Raw genomic sequence first — 25,905 nt, 5'->3', positions numbered from 1 at the left:
TCCCCCTTTACAGAGGAGCAAACAGATTAAGCAATGTGCCTGAGGATGGGCACTGTTCTTCCTCCCTTCCAAATTTCTTCTGAGACAGGAGCCCAGTGGAGGGTTTTGAGCACAGGAGGGTCTAACTTACCCTTTAAAAGGATCATTTTGGCTGCTGCTTGAACTGCGGGTGGGGAAGGTGGGGCGGTGCAGCAGTGAACACAAGAAAACCAGGCAAGAGATAAAGGCAGCTTGGACCACAATGATTATGGTAGATGTTCTATGAGGGCGAAGCCAGTAAGTTCTACTGATAGATTGGGCGTGGGCATGAGAGAGATGGGTGAAACACGATTACAAGGCTTTTGCCCTGAGCCCCTGGGAGAGCGGGGAGAACTGCAGGAGCAACAGTCGGGGGGTGGGGGGTGGGGAAGGGAGGGATGGGTAAAATCAGGAGGTTGGTTTTGGAAATATTCAGTTTAAGATGCCCGGGATATCTAGAGAGATATGCTGAGTAGGCATTTGGAAATTCAAGTCTGATATTCAGAGAGAAATCTGGGCTGGAGATAATCTGGGAGCCGTTTGCATAAAGGTGGTATTTAAAACAACTGTGTGAAGTAAGTTAAGTAGTGTAAGACCAAAAAAAAAAAGAAAAGAGGCCCCAGGACTCTTTGAAACACTCCAACGCGCAGTCAGGGAGGAGAACCAACGAAAGAGGCTGAAGAGGAGAACCGAGACAGGGGTGCCCTAGAAACCAACGAAGCGTTCAGTGTAGAGGACAAAATCGGGGCGCCGAGTGCTACCGAGTCAGACCAGAGGCCATCTTCTCCCCAAAGGCTCGCTGGAGGTGATCTCACCTGCTTCATAGCCCCACCTGCCCCTGCCTTACCTCCCCCTCGACTGCAAGGGCCTGACTGGTTGCCCTGCCTCAGGCAGCCTCTTCACTCACCTGCACGAGGGGCTCACCTACTCAGTGCCCCTCGAGTCTTGGAGTTTGTCAGAATCACCTGGAGAGCCAATGGAGCACGAGGCCCAGGCTCATCGAAGGAGAAGAGCGCCAGGTGATTCTGAGGCTGACCGAAGTCGAGCCACTGACGGAATGCAAACGCAGCTCCCAGCTGGGCACTCTTCTGCTTGGTCAGGAGTCTCGCGGGCTCACCACCAGCCGGGGCAGAATTATGCTTCTTACCGCGCCCACTCAATCTTCTCAGCTGCAACTCTAACTCTCATCATATGCCTTGGCAAACCTCTGCCCCATCCCAGCCAAATGTCTTATCATCCGGGGACAGATTCTAGGTGTTAACTGCCTGAACCAGTGGCTTTCCTGCTTTTATGTCCATGCCAGAGGCTTTCCCTACTAACTTCCCACTTTCTCTTCGAGCCAATTCTCCCAGAAAACCATGTGTATGATTAGGCCACTCAAGATGGCTGCTCTCTTGTTCTCTGTACATCCCCTGCCCAACCAGTGCCTGCTTTACCCATAACTTATGCACATGACTGACCTTCCTACATACTTGCCTCAGGCCCCCGCTAATGACAGCTTGCCAGAGGGGTGGTGAGGGGCGTGCCCCTCTACTGGTTTCCCTGGTAACTAATAAGCCCATCTGAGGTCAGTTTCCTCCGTAACTGGCAATCTCCCCTTCCCCAAGGATCGTAGACTGCCACCATGTCCTGCCCGCCGTCTGCTGCACGTGGTGGGGTGTCGCTCCAGGACCTTGCTTCAGACATGTGAGCTCCCCAGTCCATTAAACCACCGATGTCTCTGCTGTTGACTCTGGGCTATTTCTTTGGTCTTGAAGCTGGGCAAGCACAGGCCTTGTAGGCCTGCAGGATTCAGCCCAACACCATGCTTGACCCTGCCCACCTAAATGTGATCTCCGCATCTCTTTGACCTTGCAGGAAAAGGGTGAGAGCAGCTGTGCACAGCCATCTTCTCTGCGAGCCTTCCACGGGTCTGGGCCCCCGAGAGCATCCCCCCTTCTGTAAGCCCCAAAGAAACTTTTAATTACTGATAAAATAAAACAGTGGGGGGCTTCCCTGGTGGCTCAGTGGTTGAGAGTCCGCCTGCCAATGCAGGGGACGCGGGTTCGTGCCCCGGTCCGGGAAGATTCCACATGCCGCGGAGCGGCTGGGCCCGTAAGCCATGGCCGCTGAGCCTGCGCGTCCGGAGCCTGTGCTCCGCAACGGCAGAGGCCGCAACAGTGAGAGGCCCGTGTACCGCAAAAAAAAAAAAATAAAACAAACAAACAGTGGGAAACTAAAGCCTGGGAGATAGTGGGGGCTTGGAGAAGGAGTAGCAGCAGGTGGCCCATCCCCCTTCCTACAACCTGACACCCTCCTCCCTCTCCATGCCCTCACTTTCAGTGGACCCCAATTGATGGCCTTCCCAAAACTGCTCCCCATCTCACCTCAGTGATGCCACCACAGTCGCCAAGCCAGAAACCTGGGGGTCATCCCTGGCCTTCCTTTCTAAAGGCCACTGGTCTTAACTGGAAGCTGAGAGGCTCCTAGGGGTGGCAGGCAAGTCTGCAAGTCTGCATGGACCCCGAGGCCCGACTGAGGTCCTGTCCAGCCCTGAGGTCTTTGATCCCACGGGGACGGGCCTGACAGTGCAGAAAAGCAGCACACCTGGCCTCAGGGCCACGGCAGGGCCTATAGACACCAACACTGTATCAGGACTGAAGGACAAGGCCACGGGCATTAACTTCCCATCAGGACAGGGGAGCCAGACACAGAGACACCCTGTCACTATGAAGGGGAGTCAGAGCTGAGCAGAGGGGCCAGGTTGCTGAGAAAGCAGCTGTCAGAGCCGGTGACCGCCTTTCGTGAATATCTGAGTCTAATAAAAGTGAAGAGGTGGAGACGGTTTCTTTTGTCAGTGAATAGAAGCTTAAATAGCCTAAGAAAAACTGCACAGGAGAAAATAAAAGGATGCTACTTAAGGTGAACAAGCACACTTAACTTGTCCCCGTCGAATCGTGGTATCAGCAACTCCTAATAACAAGCATTCGTTTAAAGCTCTTGGCTTCAGAAATGTTTTTCACACCTAAGGCTTCTCATTCCCACCTAAACATCCCAGATCAAGCTGCTCTGATTAGTGGGCCAGTTAAGCTGAGCCCAGTGGGTGCCAATATAAGTCAGACTCCCTGAAGGGCCCTAAGCCTAGGTGCAGGCTGGCGGTGCTGGCTGGCGACAGGGGACAGATGCAATATTTCTTGCTTAGTGTCTTCTTCCCGCTGGACCAGATTAGTGAGCTGCGAGCACTGGGCATTCCCAGCCACTCCCTGTTGGGCGAGTTCCAAAAGATCCCTAAGAACACTTGTGCTGGGGCCTGGCTCTCTCGAGCCCACAGGAAGGAGAGCTTTGGCTTTCTGGCCCTTCCATTTGAAGCCCAGCCCTGCTCCTGTCACACGTCACCGCTCCTGCAGCAGCCTTCTTTGGCATGCCTGAACCCAGATGCTTCCATTTAAGCACTTACCTAAAAAGCACTCGCCCTTCTCACCAAACCACCGCCCTTTAAACAGGGCTCCGTGATCCCAAACAGCTCTTCCACCAACATGTAATAGGGGACTCAGTCCCAAAGCTGAACAGCGTTCTCTAAGGAATTCAGTGAGCACCAGGTACTGAACCTCACCTCTAGGCACCGTGAGCTGGACCCCTCCTGGCTTAGCTGTTCCCCCAGACACAGGAGTGGCATCCTCCTCTTCCTTGAAAGGGCAGTCTTCTTCAGAGAAACACCACCCCAAAGACATGAGCATGAGACACCTCGAGCCCAGCCCACAAGGAGGGACACGGGCTCTGGCCGGGAAACCGGTATGAGAGAGTGCAAGGTTGTCACACCCACACCCAAACCGCTCAGCTGACCCTCTAGGCTGAAGGAGCCAGGAGAGGCGATGTCGAGTTTCTCTCAATGCCTTTGCTCAAGATTTTTAAACATCTGCTTCACCTTCCTGACTGTGCTCACCTCCCATTTTCTGCTCTTGACATTCTGTCCCCAAGCTGGTCTTTTTCCCCAATTCAAGGATTTATCACTGTGGTAAAGAGGCCACAGCAATCTCAGTGACCAAGGCCGTGGGCCTTAAAATAGACCCGCCTGCCAAGGAACAGTTTGGGCAGATGAGTGAGCTGCGTGCACTGGGCATTCCCAGCCACTCCCTGTTGGGCTGCCCTAAGTATTCTTAGGGATATTTTGTCTCAAAAGACAAAGGATACAGGTGCTCCGACAAGGAGAGGGATGGGGGGCGGGGGAAGTGGCTCCAGGCAGGGACCTGTGCCTTTGGGAAGAGTGAGATGGGGAGCCAGACAGCGTCCGGGGGCACAGCTCATCACCAGTCCTCCCACCAGTTTGCCCCTCAAAACTGTGCCGAAGACAAGTACATCCGTGTCTTCACTGCGGTGGGACTCCCTGTAGGTGCCCAGAGAACCTGGGCTGGGAGGTTCTTTTCCTTCCTTCTGAGAGTCTCAGAACGAGTTGCTCTGAGGAGCAAACATAAACGAGAGAGTCCCCTTTGAGGCTGGGATGTGAAGGACCAGGCCGGATGACAAACACCTCGCCCGCTGGAAGATCTAGCTGAGATCTGGTGGCCTGCCCCAGCCCCACAGCTGGCTGGCCGCAGTCCATCGAATGACAGCAGCTCCCTCCAGGGCCACGCAGTCTCCACCTGTCTGTAAGAGCCGCCTGCCTGCAAGTTCACAGAGGGTGAACAGACGCGGCAGCCCCAGTAAAAAGCCTTTGCCTTCATTATCTCACTTAATCTTCCTGGTGACACAGTGCCCTGTGAGGGATATAGTACAATTATCAGCCCCATGTACAAAAGAGGCAGCTGAGACACAAGATATTAAGACTGTGCCGAGGTCCCACGGCCTCTGAAGTGTTCCCAGAGTCCCGCCTGTCTGTCACCTAAGTCTCCGCCTGCTCTCCCTGCCACACTGCCCTGTCCTGCAGATTTGCTCGATGCAGTAAAGAGCTGGGAGACGACGAAGCTGGTTTCCAAGTCCAAACCGAAAGAGCTCAAACACGTGGGGCCATGAGACTCTCTGCTAATGGCTGCCCTGCGTATCTTCATGGGGACTCTGCCTGCTGCCCCGCTTCAACTGTTAACAAGACAGTATCTTATCTGAAAAAAGATACACAGAACGGAGAACAATTCTCATAAAGATGCGTAACCCACAAAAATCAATATATTATTTTTTTTAGATTGGTTTATCTATTTAACAAATACTATTTGCCCCTCTATCATGTGTGAAACCCTGTGGTAGATGCTATGAGGGGAAAAGGAAATGAATTTAAGACTATGTTATTTACCTACCAAGGACCAAAAATCTTTCATCTCTCATCCATGTCGATTAGACTGTGAAGGTTGCATTAGAATTGGGCCTCTATCTGGGATCTGTGAGCCAAAGCCAACAAACTTTGGCTTTTGCCAACGTAGACTTCAGAAATTCATAAATTAATGGTCTTTTTTTTTTTTTTTTGCGGTACACGGGCCTCTCACTGTTGTGACCTCTCCCGTTGCGGAGCACAGGCTCCGGACGCGCAGGCTTAGCGGCCATGGCTCACGGGCCTAGCCGCTCCGCAGCATGTGGGATCTTCCCAGACCGGGGCACGAACCTGCGTCCCTTGCGTTGGCAGGCGGACTCTCAGCCACTGCACCACCAGGGAAGCCCCTAATGGTCTAATTTTAAAGCAGCCATGGTATTCTTTTGTGAGAAGAAAAACATCATTTCCCTGAAATTCCCATCCTCTCTAAAATTAAGTTCGGATGGCAATTAACTGCGAGGGTCAGTTCTCCGATGTGACTAGATCAACAGGCAAGTAACTTGGAAAACATCACATGGAAGTTAGTTTCAAAGACAGGCTGAGTTTCAAAAATCAACCATTTCCTGAGCATCTTATGGACAACGAGGTTCACCTTGTCATCCATTTGTTCAAGTTGCTGAACATCCCAGGGGAAGCTCTCGGGTGCCTGGCACCATAGAGGCCCTGGGGATTCCCAGGGAGAAAGACACACACACACAGGGCAACAACAAACCAGGAGGTGTGCTCCCAGGAGAGGGAAGCTCGGCAGGCTCGGGGCACAGCAGCAGCAGGAGGAACGAGACACCAGCACAGTGTGGGCAATCTCAGAAGGCTTCACAGAGGAAGTGAGATTTCTCCAGGTGGGCAGCAGGCACTAATGCAAATGCATTGCAAGAGGAGTAAAGAGCATACCCCAAGGTATGGGGAAGGGTGGGGTATGCATGTAGCTCTGTGTGGCCAGAGAACAACAGGGGAAGAGTGGCAGCAAATGAAGCCGGGACCAGCTTGTGAAGGTCCTCTCACAGCATTTCACCCTCTAGAGCTTGGCCTTTATCCGTTAGGCAAGGGAACCCACTGAAGGGAGCTGCCCATTCTTCTCTAGCAATAGTGCAGAAGCAGGCAAGGACCTGAGGGAAGGATCCTTCTCAGAGGAACCTGCAGGGCTCTCTGGGTGCCCCTCCCCAAGTACAACCAGGCTATGGCAGCCTGTCCACCCCCCCCCCCCACCTCAGGAGCTCTCCAACACCCTCCCCCACTCCTCTGACGCAGTATCCCCTTTCACCACCCCAACATTCTGGACAGTGAAGATGGAGGTCCTTCTACTGCGTCAGCAGTCAGCATGCAGGACCATCCCCTGAAACTCCGCCTACCTCTCTCCTGCCACTTCCCCAGCTGGCTCTGCCTCCCCGCCTCCCCGACTGAGGGAGGGGCAGGGCAAGTCAGGACCGGAGAGGCAGAGTGAGCCGGGGAGCAGTGCTTCTTCCTTCTGCGCTCGCGGACAGACGCTGAGCAATGCGTACAGCTCCATCAGACCCTCGTGCACCCGGATCTGTAGGCTCGTACTTCCTTCCTCTCAGACTCCTCGGCAAACGGCCGTGCATCTTTCTTTGATGAGAATCCCTCAGTTCCCTTTCTCTCCACCTCAAACCTCCCCTCCGCCCTTTGATCCCCTAACCTATCATCACTGAGGCCGGAACCTCTCCATTACTCCCTCTCTAGGCTGAATCCACATCTCCCCCTCTTCTGCTCCTTCCTCCCAGCCCCCACGGACATCAAAGCCTCTGCTACCTTAGAACACGTCCTCTGGCCCGCAGCCCCCAGCTACCATTTCATGCTGTTCCTCTGCTTCACTGCCAAAGGGCTCACCTCCCGTTCTCTCCGACGCCCACCGCTATGAGATTTCCACTTATGTGCCTGATGTGCTCTCTCGTCCATCGAGCTACTTTGGTTATTTTCTTGAGAGGCGGTACGTGCAGGGTGAGGTTAAAGCACAAGCTGGAGAACCGGACCGCCTGGGTTCAGAATCCCTGCTGCAGACTCTCACTCGCCATGCACGTGTCCTAAGGCAGGACGCTCACCCTCAGCGCCTCCGCTCCCTCATCTATAAGATGAGAATAATAAAAGTACTTCCTCAAGAGCGGCTGTGAAGGTAACATGAGACCGGCAATCAGTCAGTGTCAGCTGGGATCACTTTCCTTGGCCAACCCGAGACTCTCCTCTTCTGGCATTTGGGACAAAGTGCTCTCTGGGTCCTTCCTTCACTAAATGTCCTATATCTCAGCTCCACTCACTGCCCCAGGGCCGATTCTGGTTTCCTGCTACAGTTTCTCCCTGGATAATCCATACGTCATTTCCATGGTTATGACTCATAACGCTAGATCGCTCCTGTAAACTCCAGACCCAAACACCCAAATACGCGCCAGCTTTGTGGCTACGTCTTAGCAGCCCCTGAGATTCTGCATGTTCAGAAACTCTCAGCATGGCCCTGCCCTCGCTTGGAAGCTCCTAGCCTCCTGGAACTGTACACCCTGCACTGCCCTGGGACTCCTCCCTGCCCCCTCCCTCTCCTTCAAACAGCGGCCACATCCCTGGGCATCACTCTGTGCAGGGACGTGCTTCTCCATCTCAACCTTCCCACTCCAGCTGGCCCAGCATGGGTTCAGGTGTCCAGAACTAGGTATTGGAGGGCCTCCTCTCACCTGAACGGTACCCGGCCTCTCCCACAGCAGTCCAAACTCAGGAGTCTGGCATCCAAGGCTAACCACAAATTATCCTGGACATGTGACAGTAATAATAACGGCTGTCATGTATAAAGCACTCACTCTGCTTTGAGTTAAGCATTTATACGCATCTCATATCTCAAGAGTCATAACCATTACTGTCCACATTTTGCAGACGAGGAAACTGAAGCTTCGAGAGGTTAAGCTGGTCAAACCACACATCCAGGGAGCAGCAGAGGTGGCATCTGAACCCAGGCAGTCTGACCCCAAGGTCATGTTCTTAACCACTCTGTACTACCTCACCAAGCCTGGTCCCTTCCAACCACATCCTTCTGAGTTCCTGACACTCCAGCCACAGGAGAGCATTCTCATTTTGCCGTGCCCTTTCCATGCTGTCCCCTCAAGCTGAAGGTCCAGTCTCTGGCCATCAGAACTAATTTTTCAAGGCCCAGGTGATTCTCCTTCCTCTATGACAGCATTCCCACCCCTACCTGCGCAAGAGAACTTCTGCTGAGACCCACAACACACGCTCAAGCCTTCATTTAGTTTCTGTTTCGTGTTGCCACGGGGATAGCCACAGGGAGGACACTGGCGGTCTCTCCTTCCCGGACCTTCTCACGGTGTGGCTGTGGGGGGAAGCTGAGTATCTGATTGGTGGGAATGAGAGAGGGAACTGAGCCGAGGGGCCCAGCCCCATCCTTCCCTCTGTTTCCAGGGCCGCCTCGCCAGAGGGAAGAGGCCTGTCCCGTGAGGAAGACTGCAGCCAGCTGGGTCCCAGACAGAGGTGGGTCTCTGGACTCAGCAAAGGGATCCACTGGGAATCCTATTAGCCACATTCTCTAAACACCTTTATTAGCCCTGGAGCTGATATCTTGGTCTCCACTTGTCTGACTCATGGTCTTATTTTTCAGTTGATGCCAAACTCAGAGGGCATTTAAGTGGTACACTTACCACACACATCCCCGCCCTGCCTACCTGGGTCACCCTCAGTGAAGGATGACTGGTCAGAGTTGGTCTGTGTGGCCCACTGGCAACTAACTGATACTACATCTCTGGGGGGATGAGTAGCGATCACTAACAAGGGTGCCCCAGAGCAGCCTGGGGTGACCCCGCCACCATCCACATGGTGCTGTCTGGGAGCCTGGCTCCCCAGCCACCTGCAGATGACCCTGTAATTCACTTTCCCAGGTAGGGTCCCGCCAGGAAGGCAGGCATTTGTTGTAGCCTCTGGATGACACCTGCCAAAGCAAATGAGCCCATTGGTGTCTGGTGTATAGCCCAGCCTTGTCGGTCTGGTCAGCGTGAATCAGACCCCAGGCCACAAACAGCCTCCGATGAATGGATGATGAGGGTGTCTGACCCAGCAGGCTGGCCTCCCACGCCATCCTCACCTCTATCCTCTCCCCTATCCACACCCACCTGCCCCCCGCGGCAGACAGAACCCTGCCCCACTGACAGAACACACCCTTCAAAGACAGCTACCCTCACTGCCTCGGTCACAGCAGAGAACAGGCACGCATGCGCACACAAATTTAGCCCCAGGGAGGAACAAATGACCATCAAGTCGTTCTACCACCTCGACCTGGTGGTAGACAGATTCAGAGAAATGCTTCCAATGCAATCTCAGCTTGACTACTTCCCAAGCTTCATCTCAAAAAACGCCTCCTAAAAAAACAGAACCAGCGAGGGGTTACTGTTGAAGCTGGGTGATGGATAAGGAGATTCATTAAACTACTCCTACTTTTTTGTATGTTTGAATTTTTTTTAATAACGAAAGTTTTGTTTTGTTTTTTTTAAATCCACCACTCAGGGATCTGGGCTTTTCCAGAGGGCAATACCAGATTCTACCTTCCCTTGCTGAGGACCGCCAGAGCTGAGGTTTGAACCTAAGTTCCTGACGACTCAGACGGTGCTCTTTCTGCGGTGCCATTCAGACTCCCTGAAGGTCCTAACATCTGACCAAACTCTCATCCCACCACCGTCCAGACCCTCACCATCTCTCACCTGGATTTCCAAAGCTGCCTCTCCTAGACTTCCTACTTCTAGCTGACTCTTCTTCAACGCTTCTTTCCCAGAGAAGGCAGGGTATGTTTCATAAAGCTCATGACATTACTCCTCTGCTCTCAAAGCCTCTGTGGTTCCTCACTGTTTCGGGAACAAAGCTGCATTCTGTAGCTCAGCCATCCAAGTCCTCCAAAAAGATTCACTTCCCCGTGGTACTCACCGTGCTCTCGGTCAAGCCACTTGCTACTCTCTAAATACAGAAAACTTTTCCTGTTTTCTCTAATTTCTCTTTTTAGGATGCTTTTCTCCACCTATATTTTCAAATCTCACCCATTCTAAGAACTTATCCAAATGCACCAACCCAAGGAAGCCTTTCCTGACACCGCTACCCCCAGGGCCCAAAGGTGGTGGATGCCTCCACTCTGCTCCTGCCACAGTGGCACTCACGTTCATCATCTCCTTTCCAGCTCTGTTTATATGATTCCTCAATACGTCTGTCTCCCCTTCCAAATTAAGATGCTTGAGAGCAAGGAGGATGTGCTATTCACTTGTCCATCCTCAGGGAACAGCAACCAGTATCCACTTTCTTACTTTCTCCATACCCGAGGCCCCCTCTCTTTGTGGTCTTATGCTCAGAGGTGAAGGCAGCTCTGCCATAAGGGGCACCTGACCGTGCTTGGGCCTGGCATGAGCTAACTGATGAATGCAATTATATTCCCAAAGCATCGATGGGAGAAGATGTAACTTCCCCTAATGGATGATAAAACGAGGCATTTCTCCTCATTCTATGATTTTCGAATGCTAAGCAACAAGAAAAATCAAAAACGGATCTGAATTGGCAAGTTTTCTCTATCATCTAGAGTGTTCAGGGGCCTCGTGCATAACTTTAGCCTGCAGCCAGCTACCTCCTACGAGCCTCCCAAGCTGCCTGGGGAGGAGCGCAGGCCCCTGGTAAGTACTAATTGAATTAATCAACATTTATTCTGTATTTTGAACCTTCATTTCAACAAGTGTTAAACAGTTTAATTTTGAATCAATGCAATAGCTTTCCTTCTGCACTAAAAAAAAAAAAAAGTTTAAATTATTAGGAGACCAAAGAATTTCCTTAAAGATGGGCTGTGTGCATCAACAGTCTGGCTCCTGCCTCTGTCAGAGGAGAAGGGGGCTCCCTCTGCAGGCCTGGCTGGAGGGTATTAGTGGAAGATTAGCAGCTCTGTCTTCACTGGAGGGCTGAGGGCCACATGGAAGCCAGGTGAAGACACCAGGCAGAACCCACTGCTGCCAGAGAGCCCAGACTACAGGGAATAGGGCTTTCTGGGCTGAGCCTTTGGACAAAGCCAATCAAACTTCCTCCGCTGGCTGGGCTGAGTCTACCTGCCTCTCCTGGTTCCCTTGGCAGGACCAGCAGTGAATGCCTCTCCGTGCCTCATCATGACACCGAGTCTTGTTCACTGAGGCTTTCGGAAACATCCTGTTATGAGCTGAACTGTATCCCCCTCTCCCAAATTCAGATGCTGAAGTCCTAACCCCGAGTACCTCAGAATGTGAATGTATTTAGAAATAAGATCTTTAAAGACGTAATTAAGTTAAAAATGACACCATTAGGGTGAGCCCTAATCCGACACGACTGATATCCTTATAAAGACACAGACAGGTACAGAGGGAAGACCTCGTGAAGACACAGGGAGGAGATGACCGTCCACAGCCAAAGAGAGGGGCCTCCGAAGAAACCAACCTTGCCGACTCCTTGATCTTGGACTTCTAGCCTCCAGAATCGTGAGACGATAAATTGCTCTTGCTTAATCCCCCTAGTCTGTGGTATTTTTGTTATGGCAGCCGTAGCAAACTGACACATGCCCCCATCTGATCTCGGATACACGCTGGACAAACCTACGGGAAGAAGGCAGCCTCCTCTCCAGAGACGTGGGTCTCTGTTCTCATCCACTGGTGTTCCTCTTCCCTCTCAGTCTAAGGGAGATGGCTTTGCATCTCCAGACCTTATACAACATCCAGGTAAGGACAGTTCCTGACAGTCCTTTATCTATCGTCTTTGTAAGTCAGCTCCGAGTCAGGTCATGCCTGGGGACCATGACCATTTAGTGAGACCAGATGTTGGTATGTTGTAAGGAGGAAACTTGAAGACCCCGCAGCCTGACCAGCTGTCACGCTGCATTCAAGGAGCCATGAGCCCTGGGCCCAGCCCTCTTCTCTTCAAGGCAATTCAACAATCCAGCATATGACGGGGGGGAGGGAGGGGCAAAGCCGGTCCCCTAACCTCAGCTCACCAGTCACAAGACACTTGCCACTCAGATCACTTCCCTCCGCTAAGAGTACTTAGGCCAGAGAGTGGCCCAGGGACTTTCCTAAGAAAAGTGATCCAGGAATCCCCCATCTGCACACATACTCACAGACCACAGACAAGCCGGCTGGGGACTGCACTACAAGAGGTCTCCCCTCCCTGGGGATCCATGAGGTCTGGCTCCCGGAAGTCTGTCAGTCTGACCCCAGGGGAGTGGGAGCAACTGGACAGCTCCTAGAGGCTTCTCTCCCATCGTTCTCACCTCGTCTTTTCCACAAAGCAGGGCCATTATTTTCCCATGGGAGACACCTGAACAGTTCCTTAGTCTCAAAGTGAAAGGTGTAGAAGCCTGTGTGATGCAGAAGGACCACAGAAGGGGAGGCAGTACCTACACCAGAGGCCCACAGCCCAGCCCAACCTGGACCCCCGAGTCTTTGCAGCTCCTTCCTCACTCCCCTGAAGAAGGAGACGAGCAAGATACAACAGAGAGAGTCCAGGCTTGGGAGTCAAGACCGACTTGGGTTTAAATCCTGACTCTACTGCTTAGAGCTGCGTTAGTTTCTGACCGTGGGTAACATAGATTAACCTCTCAGGTTACTGTGTAATGAAGATATTACCACCTGCCTCACACAGGGCTGGTCAGAGGGTTAGGGGGGAAGAGTCAACCACCCAGCTCAGTGCCTGGCCCTTCTCAGAGACCGTGTCCCCACTGCACTATTCCAGAAGATGGACCTCTTATCAGGGCCTAAATGTTGGGATCAGGAAAAAAATATGCAACACTGGCTCCCTTTGAGAAATTGCCAGATCTCTTGAGGCCAGCCTGCAATTAGGGGAACCCTACGGTACCACGCAGCGCACTTGCTCTGTGCTTTCTGCGTCTCTCTAGCAGGGCCTTGCAGAATGGTAAGGGAATTGATGACATGCGCGCTCTTACAGCCCCTGGGTGCCTCGCTCAGTCATTCTGCCAGTCCCACCAGGCACCCAGCTTAGGGGCGGTGAGCAGGCAGAGTTTATGATGTTCTCGGACCATGTGAAGGCAGGTACCTGGCGGAGAAGTCACAGCTGTGGAGATGGATTTGGGGGCCCCAAACATGGCGGCTAAAGCTGAAGCTGGGCTCCAGGGCTTGGGAGGATGAAGGGCCGAATTCTGACCACATCTGTGGAGCAGGAAGGCCCAGACCCCAGGCACTGGCGTCGGGAGAACCCTTAGTAACTCAGAGGTGGCCTTGAGAGAGGACGGCCGAGTGGTACTGGTGTCCCAGAGAGGCCCCCAATTGCGCCCAGTGGGCGTCTCACTCTCAGACACCTAGAACCAAACAGGCGAGCACCCCCAAGTCACTCAGGAATGGGCTCCGCACGGGCGTGTGACAGTGATGCCACAGACGCGTCTCTCACGCACCCTGCAGGCTCCCTCTCACGACTGCCATCCCTCACTCGACTGTCACCAGCTTTATTTAAAATTCTTTCAGGAGTGCCCTGGTGGCCTAGTGGTTAGGATTCCGGGCTCTCACTGATGTGGCGCGGGTTCAATCCCTGGTCGGGGAACTGGGATCCTGCAAGCTGCACGGTGGGGTGAAAAAGATAAAAAATAAAATTTCCTGTCAAATGTAAGTAATCACGACATGTGAAGACTGGATTTGTGACCCTGGAGTAGCCCTTTACGTTTTCAAAGGCGGGACATGGGGGTACAGCTCTGTCCCCCAAGCGCCCTGTAACACGAGATCCCAAGACACTGCAGCCCAGATACGCCCTCCTCAGCACCGGGGCTTCCTCCCTAGGCTGAGGGAGACCTTCCCATCAGGAAGCCTGAAAGACCCTAGGTCCACCCTGAGGACAAAAGCCAGGTGTGGCTGGCAGAGCTGGGTCTGGGTTCCGAGCTCCAGGAGGCAGGCCGAGCTGGACAGAGGGAGTGGCCCTGTGCAGACCTGGTCAGCAATGAGGACCGGCTGGCTCCACAGGACACAGGATAAGAAAGTACCCCAGCTTTGGCAGGCAGCCACCAGCAGCGCCCACCTGCTCAGACCCTGTACATGACACCGTGGAAACAATGCTCTCCCTTCACGCAGGCTCTCAGCACCCACTCCACGCCCCTGCACGGACAGGCTCCCAGCAAACACTTCCAGAAAGGTCAGCCCCTCCTCTCCACCCTGACAGCTCCACCTGGGTTATGGCCCAGGTGTCTCTCTCATCCTCACCCCCACCCTCCCAATCCCCCATCTTGCTTAACATCCCTCGACGGCTGACACCCTGGGGGCCCCAACAGGTGGGATGTAAGGAACTTGTTACTAATGATAAAGTAGCTAAAGTCAGGAGTCTTTAGGGACTTCCCTGGTGGCGCAGTGGATAAGCCTCTGCCTGCCAATGCAGGGGACACAGGTTCGAGCCCTGGTCCAGGAAGATCCCACATGCTGCGGAGCAACTAAGCCCGTGCACCACAGCTACTGAGTCCGCACACCTAGAGAGCATGCTCTGCAAAGAAGAGTAGCCCCCACTCGCTGCAACTAGAGAAAGCCCGCGTGCAGCAACGAAGACCCAAAGCAACCAAAAATAAATAAATAAATAAATTTTTAAAAAGGAATTATTTTGTGTAAATTAGAGAAGATTCTGTTATCTTGCCCCATTCTAATATACTTTGAGTGGGAGAGAAAATAGAGGAATTCGGCCAGGAAGTCAGCAATTGCCTATAGCACTCAGGAAACGTCAGTTTCTGTGACACCATGAACAACTGTGCAACTTCCTACTATTTTTTAGACATTTACTTATAAATACGTGTGTGTGCACGCGTGTATGTATCACATTGGGGCCGGGTGTGCATCATGGCAACCTGGCCACATCCACCAAGTGCTTCTCACAGGCTAATGTCGTCTGACCATCTTCCTGCCTCAACGTGAAGAGCTGATCTTCGTGGCAAACTTAAGACCGAATCCTCTGGACTGTCAAGGTGGCGGCAAGATAGAGTGGAAGGAACATGGGTTTGGGGATCAGATAGATGGGGCATCGATTTTATTTCAACCACTCGCCAGCTAGGGAACCTTGGGAAAGTCACTTATCCTGAGTCAGTTTCCTCCTCCGCTAAAGCCCTGAAAGGCTCCTGCGAGATGTAAGTGAGCACCGACGAGTCTGTGCTCAGTGCCTGACGCATTGTGCGCGCTTAATAAATGATGATTTCCAGTCCCTGGTTCCCTGTCTAGCCTCCCTTCCTCCTCCAGCTCTAGCCAAACCAAACCACTGGCTGTTTGCCACCCGTGCCCCTTAACTTACCGCCCCATGCCTTTCTTTGTACATTGCTGTTCCCTCTGCTAGAAATGCCCTCCTTCACCCCCATAGAACGGGGTGTCTCTGGTCCATCTTTCCTTCAAGACATATCTCAAATGCCCCCTCCTCGGCAAGCCAGGTGCCCCAACCTCTCCTTTCTCTGAACGTTCACTGTGTTTTCTCTGCAGTTATTACTGCCTATTTTGAATGAGGGGTACATTCCTTAAATTCCATCCAGGCAGGGGACATGTCTTACTCATCTTGTGTTCCCACCATAACAGTTCTTGGCACAGAGGATGCTAAAAAAAAAAAATTAAAAAAATAATGGCGACTGAAATAATAAATGAGGTCACAAGTCTATTGACTCCAGAATACTTAGGAATTATGCCCCACCTCTGCTGCTAAAAGAATTTCCTAGATCCAGTGGGCCAATTCTCATTTAGGGGCTTCCCTGGCCTCCCTCCTACCAGCCTTGGCGGGCTCTCCTCCCTGCCACCCCAGCCAGGACTGTGTGCCCGTCAGGCATCCACGTTGCTTAACCGCAGCACTCTCCATCCTCCAGCACTCACCCCACCCAAAACCTCAGCTCACTTGAATAAGGCCCTGCTGCCCACAGCCCTTCCCTGTCCCCTCTCGGGTCTGGAAGCTTGTTCTGTGACCCAGGCTGCAGAGAGTCGGTCAGAAGTCCCAGTGTCATGCCCACCACCCTCCCGGATCACTCCCTCCTACACCCGCTATTACCTCTTGGATGTTGTGAGCTCATTGTCTCAGACCGCATGGCCCTGGTCCCGCAGGTACCAGGACTCTGTGTTCTCGAGATCTTCAAGGGAGGGCCCATGTGTCCATAAGAGCCTTCATGCCCCAGTCAGGTGGTCAGGCCAAGGTAGGCATCAGCAGAGAATACACACAGTACAATCGCTTTGGGGTCATGACCTCAAAGTTCCCGCCCACAAAGGCACTTCCTCAGAGTCTTTCCTCTCTCCCAACGCCTGTACTGGGTGGGACTTTGGCCTAGGACCTGGGATAGAGAAGCTTCTGCACAGCTTCATGGCCGCCCTACCCTAGCGTTCCACTTTCATTCCCCCCTACATTTGCTGCCAGTCACCTCTCTGCTGAGAAGCCACCAATCACCTCCCCAAATCCTACAGTACTTTTAGTGAGACCTACACCCTTTCGGCAAAGTCTGCTTCCTCAGTTATTTCACAAACTCCTCTCTAGTCAGTACTGTCTGCACAATACCCTCTTCAGGTAGACTCCAATAACACGCGCTAAAACAGCCACCCGGCCCTAGAGGGAAGCTTGAGTTATGTGGAATTTCTTACATCATGCCAAACTGAAACCGGCCTCTTCTTTAATCCTCTGTACCGTTACCACCAAGGCCCCTCAGTCCTGTCCTCTGAGCAAAGGCACAACATGGCAGCTCCCCTTGCCCACCTAAAGATCACAGTTTCAACCCTGTGTCTTCCTGTCTGCCCCAGGACCTCCCGGAGCTTACAGGACAGGGACTCCAGCTTTGATGCGGTAACGGGCCCTCCTCCACCTGCTCCCCAGGTGTGGTGCCCAGGGTGCCACCTCCAGGTGCGGCCAGGTTTGGCCACTGCAGGGAAGAGTGGGATGACCCCTCTCCCCAGCAAGGTCTAAAGTCAGGACTTCTATTAATGCAGCCAGGCTAAGGCAAGTTCTGTGGGCTTTTCCACGTGGCCGGGTAGAAAACCCATGAATTGATTTTTGGGGCCTAAGGGCAGGACTCTGACCTTACCCCAGCATGTCCCATGGAGCTGGTTTGGGCTCTGAGCTCACCGTTTGTTGTCCTTGTCCCGTACATTGGTGACCGGCCATCTGGAATCAGCCTGTTCCCTCACCCTGCCGGGGACTGCTGCCTCTTGGACTGACTGCTCACCTCCACCATGGGGGTCACATCTGGAGGCCCAGACAATGCTACTTCCCCCCATGAAATTTCAGAATAAGCCCTCTGGTTGGTGTAAATCACTCCTCTTGATAAACTATATTTGCCAGGCTTTCTGAGAAGAGGATGATAATAATACCACTTACTACTTACGACACCCGAGCACTGGAGCCAACACTTTATACGCATCATCATCTCATTTAATCTTTACAACAAGCAGGTGAGATGGGCCTAGTACTGTTCCCGTGCGACAGGCGAGGAACTTCAAGCTCAGAGAAGGAGACACTTGCTCAAAGGAGAAACAGCAAGTCTGAGGAGAGCCAGGATTTAAATGAAAGAGTGAGCTGGCAGGGCCCTCGGAGATGAGGGCATCCCAGTCCCCACGGTAGCGGGCACCCACCGCCTGCCATGCTGGAGTCAGGGGGCGAGCGAGGAGTCAGTGCCCTGTTCTCCAGCAGGACAACACCCCTGCCAGAGGCTCTGTGCAGCTCCAGTGAGCCACGCAGCAGAAACCTAGCCGGACACGCAGGGCAGGGCGGTGGTGCTTGCTGTTACCGGGACAGCAGCGCTGCATGGAAGAACCAGATGTCTTGGCTGCCTGCAGGAAGAGCTTATGTAATAAAACTTTCTCATGACAAGCAGTCGAGGGCAGGTGTCGGAGCCAAGAACTGTTCCTTTGCTTTGGTAAAATGTCGAATTAGAAGACTCCTCCTTTCTCACACAAATTCCAGTTCTAACTTCTCCCCTCGCCCTACTCTAATCCCCTCTCCCCCATCGCCTTCCCCTGCCCACCCCCCCGCCATTGCTTACTGAATTTAGAGTTCGATGCCGCACACCCCAGTACGCCCGAGGCAGTGCTGTCTCCCAGGGTCCCATCCAGCTCAGCATCTGTCTCCTCCTCTCACTCTCAGAAGTGGCCCAGTCAGGACAATAAATTCAAGTGAATACTCTGGAACCTTAAAAAAAAATCACTTTCCTTCTCTGGTACCTGTTTGCCTCCCATAAATGGGAATAACACTACCTGCCTCATGAGACAAGCCCTTTATAAAACCCACCAAAGCCAGAAGTTCCTCTCCATCTTTCCTCTGGAGGCAGCTTTCTGGGGCCAGTCAACATACACCTTTGCTTCAACCATAAAGCAGTCCAGGGTCAAGCCAGCCGTACATGTGAAAACCTCTCTGATTCAGGGGAACAGAGCCTTGTGTTGTGGGAAGGAAACAGTCACCCCTAAAAAGAGGAGCTGTTATGTGTGCATGCAAGGAACAAAAGTAACCCGTATTTGGTCTTCCTAACCTGAACTGTGCTCTGCCCTTCTCTGTTCCCTTCGTCCCTACAGCAGATCCCTTGGCCTCTACACAACTCTCTCTCTCTCTCTCTCTCTCTCACACACACACACACACACACACACACACACACACACACGCACAAACACACATATTGTCAACCCAAGAAGTTCCTTCTGGTGGGCTCTCTGGGCCTTTTGGCCAGAGGAAGGTTGGAAAAGTTTGCTAAGAAGACCTCTCGGGACACCCCAGTGCAGTCACGGGAGTGGCCCTCTCGGTCAGGGTGGTCCCTGCCCAGTCAAGAGGCCCAGCCACAGCTGAGCGGGCCATTCCAACCACGCACACAAGTCACTGTGGGTTTATCTCTTTACCTGGGACTCAGGGCAGGGGTCTGACCATGCCCACCAAACACGCCCAGCAACCAGCAGGCGTTGGCTGTCCCTGAGCAGGCAGGGCAACCCTGGGATTTGGGTCACCTCCTTCCCTATGCCTGCCCTCATTCCAGGAAGAAACAGATGTACCCAGAGTGCAGCTCCTGGGAACACCACAGCACCTGTAGGCAGGGGAGCAACCGTGATAGGATCAGTTCCCCACAGCCTCTCCCTGGAGGTTTGTTAGTAGGCCCACCACCCACTTACTTCTGCATAAGTCATTCGTGACACACGTACAACTCAAATATCCTGTCTGCATCCTACGGCTGTCCGTGATATTTTACCATGGGTGAGCAGGCTTTGGTCTCTGTAAAGCGCACATGTGCGCGCACGCGCGCGCACACACACACACACACACACACACACACACACACACACTCAAAACAAGATGAGGTAGAAACTTGCCAGACCCAGCTACGTAACTCAAAGAGAACCAAGAGGCTTGGGAACTCCCTGGCGGTCCAGTGGTTAGGACTCCACGCTTCCACTGCAGGGGGCATGGGTTTGATCCCTGGTTGGGGAACTAAGATCCCGCAAACCGCTGCACAGTGAGGCCAAAAAAAAAAGAACCAAGAGGCTTAACAAGTTTGACTGAAAGTTGAATCCCAGCATTTCTTGTGTCTGTTTTTATTTGGCAATTATCATATGCCAGGCAATAATCTAAAGGTTTCCCAGGCATTAACCGAGCTCTGCCTTAGCAAAACGAGGTAATCCCTGTGCCACAGCAAAGGCAGGACTCATCCTGGGAGGCTGAGGAGGGTGGCCAGGCAGAGAGGTGTGGAAGCGAAAGGTAAGGAGGGGCGGGAAGCCCAGCCGCAGGGCCACTGAGGCTCTCGGCAGCAGTGCAGACTCTAGACAAGGTCCTCCCTCCTTATCAGACAGCTGTGGCCCTCACTCAACCATCTAAATCCCTGACACTGGCCCTACACACAGGCCCAGGCTTGGAAAAAGTTCTCACGGCTGATTGCCTTCCCCGGATAGGCATAGCCCACTGCCCCCACTCCAGCGCTACACTGGCAACTTCTCAGAGCTGGTTGGAGGCATCCCTAGAGTTTGTTGACGATAGGGAGTGGGGTGGTGGGAGTTTGGGTCCCTGGAATACATCTTCCCATGGAACTGATAGATTGGTGTTTGCATTCCCAGAAGAACAATGTACTCACAGTAAGCGCTAACAAGTATAAGAGTGTAGATACCATAAAAGCACTCCCTACTTCCCGCCAGCCCACATCCCCATAGATCACAGGACAGAAAGAAGGTCTCATGAGCCTTCACACCCCCCAGTGGCTTTGGCTGCCGCACACTTCCTCCTGAGTCTTTGACCTACACGACTCCATCCAGCCTTAGCTGTACTGCAGAATGAATTCACCCCAAACCTGGTCTCTTTCTCGTTTTTCATTGCCTAATGGAGTCTCCATCTGCACCTTCCGGCAGCTCTCGTCTGGCCAAACCCACTGTGCTACAAAGGGCAGAATTCAAGGCCAGAAGGCCTGAGTTCTGCCACCAGCAGCTGCGTGACCCTGGGTAGCTTCCTTTGCGCCTCACCATCCTCATGGGTAAAAACATAAGGGGCATGCAAGAAACTCCCCAAGGCTCCCTCCTGATCTCAAAAGGAATCGACCACCCTCATCTCCCTTCCCCTTTCCAAGAAGCTCCTCCATGCTCTCATGCTGCTGACAATTGCCTCATTCTTCTCCAGCAAACTAGCACGAAATGTCAGTGTCCAATTGGACTCTTTTCCCTCTCCCTCAAATCTGATCGGTCACCAAATCCTGCAGGATTTCTTGGCAAGCTCCTCACCTCCTCAACATCCCTATTGCCATTGCCTTGATTTAGGTCCTAATCTACCTCAGTGGGTTATTCCAACAGCTCATTCTCAGAAGAAGTTCCTTCCTGTCCCTCCAACCTGCCCTTCTCAGCCTTGAATCCTCCTGAAAGCACAGGCTTCACCTTGTCTCTTCCACACTCAAAGACCTTCAAGGTCATCAGTATTACATTTTAATTCTTTAACTTCAACTTTCAAGACCTTCCAGGATCTCTCCCCAGCCTGAGACTCCAGCATCATTTCTCCCAGTTCCCCTCCCCACCCCACCCTATGACTCTAGCCCTGTGGACCACCCATCAGGCTTGTCCTAGTCTTTCAGGTTCTGCTCTTGCTCCTTCCCTCATCTCCAACACAAAACAACCTGCCCTTTCTACCCTTTTACTGAAGCCAACACTGCAGAACAGACTCAAGGGCTCAAGGCCCTTGCCTGCCACAAACGCTTCCTCAACATCTGCTGAGTGTAGGGCCGAACACAAGGGCCGATGCAGCTCCAGGGCAGCTCAGACTTTGGGGGGGGGGGTGTGGACAGAGACGTGCGAGCGAAGTGTGTTAAGAACCATAGAAGACATCTGTACTGGATGCTATACTAGTACAATTTAGAGAGAAGAGTAAAAATAACTTGGGGGTGGGGGGAGGAGAGGTGTTTCAAGGCTTTGATCTGCATTTTGAAGGATTAGTAAGAGTTCATTCATCTGGCAGAGCAGAGACAAAAGGGCTTCCCAGGAAGAGGAAATAGCGTATGCAAAGGCAGAGAGGCACAAAGGATAGAAATTGTCAAGCTACTCAGTTTGGGGAACAGTGGAGATGCAGCTGGTAAGTCAAATTATTCCCAGCTTCTGTGGAGGAGCCTTGAACGCCGAACAAGGATATTATACCTTATCCCTTTGAGAGGTGATCCTATCCCACCTTGCCTATACCTTCCATCCACAGCTGAGTTACAGAGGCCAAGATTATTACACAACATGGAACATGATGATTAAAAGCATTGTGCACACATGCCGCGGAGCGGCTGGGCCCGTGAGCCATGGCCGCTGAGCCTGCGCGTCCGGAGCCTGTGCTCCGCAGCGGGAGAGGCCACAACAGTGAGAGGCCCGCGTACCGCAAAAAAAAAAAAAAGTTTGGTTTTCCCTGGTGGCGCAGTGGTTGAGAATCTGCCTGCTAATGCAGGGGACAAGGGTTCGAGCCCTGGTCTGGGAGGATCCCACATGCCGCGGAGCAACTAGGCCCGTGAGCCACAACTACTGAGCCCGTGCGTCTGGAGCCTGTGCTCCGCAACAAGAGAGGCCACGATAGTGAGAGGCCCGCGCACCGCGATGAAGAGTGGCCCCCGCTTGCCACAACAAGAGAAAGCCCTCGCACAGAAACGAAGACCCAACACAGCCAAAAATAAATTAATTAATAAAACTCTTACCCCCAACAGTTTAAAAAAAAAAAAAAGCATTGTGCACAGTGAAAGCTGGGTTCTCAGTGTGCATAAATGTGTATGTGACAGAGATAGGAAATGAAAGTAAGAATTACCAAGGAGCACCAAAGCAAGGATTATCTAGGAGCACTAAACAGAAATCATAAATTTCCCAAAGACAAAGCTGAGAGTTGGCAGCCCCCTGGGAACTCACAAGGCCTTAAGGAAATCTGGTCTAAAGGTAAACAGACGCTCTAAGACGGCATCTCCTGGAAGATTATTTACTGAGTGTGAGAGAGATAAGAATGGCCCTCATGAAAATCCCCATGACCTGGCTTTCAGAGTCTACAAAGGATACAGCCCACCTTTCTGAGACCAGCTGTGGATTCTGCAAAAACTGAGACACACATGTGTCAGCAAGTGTTGAAACCAAAGAATGATGCCATGAAAACATCAAGTGGAACTGCTCTGAGGAAGGAGGAAGCAGGAAAAAGTGACTCAGGAAAACACAAGGCTGCCAGGAGTTTCAGCCTAGTTGTGCCCACACCAATGACGACAGTGTCACATCTTCCCCCTGCCCCCCCCGACTGTCACCTCTTGAATGAGGGTGCACAGTCCGGGATCTTAATAAATGTTTAAATGCCTCAACAGTTCATAATAGCTCTCCCTTCTCATGTTTTGCAAAAGGGGATCCACCAGAAGCTTTTAAGCAAGAGTGTCATGAACAGATCTGTATATCAGGAAGGAAACGTTTTTGACGGCCAAGTAAAAAACAACTTCCAAATATTATCACAAATGTGATAGTCTAAAGGTTATGCCATTCCTTGTCCAAAGCTCAATTCTTGTTCCTCCCTCCCCACCTCTCGGCCTGGCCCCCTAGTCCATAGATTCTCTCTCTCTAGTCTCTCCTACCTGTCCCCTCTCTGAGGTGCAACACAGGTCCTCCTCACTTCTATCTTAATTGATCTTCCACATCCTAACTGGCCTCTCCACCTCCAGGGCCTTTTCCCACTGGTCACTGCTTCCCACAGCCCGGCCAGAGTCCACCCCAGCAGTTCCCACCTGGCCTTCAACAGAATCACGGAGGCACTTAGTGAAAACAGGCCAGACCTACTTAATCTGAGTAATTTAAAAGCTTCCCAGGCAATTCTGAGGCACAGCCAGGTTTGCAAACTACTGTTCTCATCCTAGTTATCGATAGTGAAGGGGCTGCAACCACTGAGGACTTGTAAGAAATGTAGAATGTCAGGTCCCACCTCTGACCTAGGAATAAAAATTTGCATTTGAAAAAGATCCCCAGGTGACTCTTAAGCTTGTTAAAGGTTGAAAAGCACTGCTACAAAGTGTTGCTTGACCATTCCTTTCACAAATATTTACTGGATTTTCTCTGGGCTGGAGGTTGGGAGGTTGGGAGGTTGAGAGGGTCAAGGGCCAAGGTCCCCGACTTTAAACGCACAGAACCATCAGCCAATCTCCTGCTTAAAACCCATTATTGGTTCTCCTGCTTTCAAAGCCCAAACTTCTCCACCTGGCCTTCATGGCCCGCTGGGAATAGGTTTCTTCCTTGTCACCAGCTTTATTGTTTACCGTTCGCCACAGGAGCCAAGCTGGGCCACTTGCCACTTCTCATGGCTACAAAGTGCTTGCCTGCCTGTGTAGCTCTCGCAGCCCAGGTCACGCTCTACTCACCTCTGCCTGGAGAAACCCACAAGAAATTCTTCGAGGTCCATCACACACATGTCACCCCTTCCGTGAAATTATTCCAGATTTTCCGCACTCAGATGAAAGACAAATTCCCACAACTCTTTGCTCTTACCTCCTTCATAGCATTCATCTCATTCTACTTAGTCTTAAAGTCAGGGCAACCGCCATAGCTACCCCAGTAAAGAGACTATGATGCTGGGGACTTCCCTGGTGGCGCAGTGGTTAAGAATCTGCCTGCCAATGCAGGGGACACGGGTTCGAACCCTGGTCCGGGAAGACCCCACATGCCACGGAGCAACTAAGACCGTGTGCCACAACTACGGAGCCCACATGCCATAACTACTGAAGCCTGAGAGCCTAGAGCCCATGCTCTGCAACAAGAGACGCCACCGCAGTGAGAAGCCCGCGTGCTGCAAAGAGGAGTAGACCCTGCTCACAGCAACTAGAGAAAGCCAGCATGCAGCAACGAAGACCCAATGCAGCCAAAAATTAATTAATTTTTTTAAAGAAAGGAGACTATGATGCTCAGTTTGTCTCCACAGTAGCAATAAGCTAATAACCGGCACATCACCGAATCTCGAAGTAATAATAACAATAATGTATTAAATAAAATTATGGATGAATGCAGTAAGTGAAAAGTTCACCAGTCTCCCTGCTCTCCCACTTCAAAGTCGTTTATATATGAATTTAAGCAGATTACAAACAGGCTGCCTCTCAAGCCCCAAGGAGAAATAATCTCTAAATCAAATATTTTGTGTTTTTCATATGACACAAATAATCATCAAAGACAATATGCTGAAGATGAATTTTGTGTACAGCCAACTACCTTTGTTGGGCATTCAACTTCACAGAATGCAACATAAAATTTGTATTATAATCGATTAAGGAACTGGGAGAGGAAGGAGAGACAGGAAGTAAACCAAAATATGGAAAGGGAGACGGATCTATACCAAATATCCAGCTGCTCTAAAAGTAAAAATATAATACGCTGGATCTGTTTTGTAAGCGGATTAAATGCTGGCCAGAACGCCCGTTTTGATCTTAAGCAAACTTCGGAAGTTCTGGTCTTTAAATATATAATCTTATTTTCAACTGAGGAACAACTGCAGGTCTGGAGTCAGGATGTCATGAGGGAGAGAAGCCCACTTTCAAACAGAACTATCCCATCTTGCCGTCTACTGGAACGCAGTGGCTTGAGATTTGGAAAAGCATGTTGCATTTTTGCAATTACAGTATATAGCTGGTTTCAGCTAAGGCGTTGCAGCTGAACACACGCTCTGCAGAACACCCATTTGCTCGGGCAAATAGACCGTGAGCTTCCCTACCACCTTGGGCTCTCTCTCCAGACTGGGCCGCTGCTCCAGTTGACTTAGCAGAGCTCTGACATACTACATAGAACTGAGGTGACCTGCCACCTTGCGCATCTCCAGGGCCATCCGGGCACCTGTAGGGGCGCGGACTGTCCGTAGACCCCGGACAGGACTGGGTGGAGATTCGGAGCAAATCCACAGGAGTTATACCCTCCTCCCAGTCTTCTGGCCAGAGAAGGGGAGGAGGGTCCCCGCCCTCGCGCCTGGGACACACTCCAGTGCTCTCAGTTCCTCAGGCAATGCCCCTACGCGGGCTCGCAGTCCCGACCGCGCAGAGGGCCTGGGGGCGTGGGGAGAACCCACTGACCTGGGTACGGGGATCCTCTCCGGGCAGCTCAGGTGTGCGGGCGTTTCCCGTGTCCCTCCCACCTCCGAACATGAGAGCCGAGAACCGAGCTCTAGGCCACCGACCCACCGACCAACTAACCGACCAA

At 52.1% G+C, this 25,905-nt stretch overlaps 1 protein-coding gene across 4 annotated transcripts in view; it reads right to left on the bottom strand.

Moving 5' to 3' along the window:
* PPFIBP2 (PPFIA binding protein 2) overlaps window positions 1-25,905 on the bottom strand; it is a 147,682-nt gene extending 121,777 nt beyond the window's left edge. For all 4 annotated transcript variants that reach the window (XR_014297056.1, XM_082659337.1, XM_082659338.1 and 1 more), the window contains exon 1: window positions 25,779-25,905. The gene's annotated coding sequence lies outside the window, so the exon portion shown is untranslated. The remainder of the gene's footprint in view (window positions 1-25,778) is intronic.

The sequence above is a fragment of the Grampus griseus genome, assembly GCF_964374135.1.
Source record: "Grampus griseus genome assembly, chromosome: 8".
Classification (NCBI taxonomy): Eukaryota; Metazoa; Chordata; class Mammalia; order Artiodactyla; family Delphinidae; genus Grampus; species Grampus griseus.
Note: the sequence above shows the minus strand (reverse complement) of the source record. Positions and strands in the feature narration are given on the sequence as shown.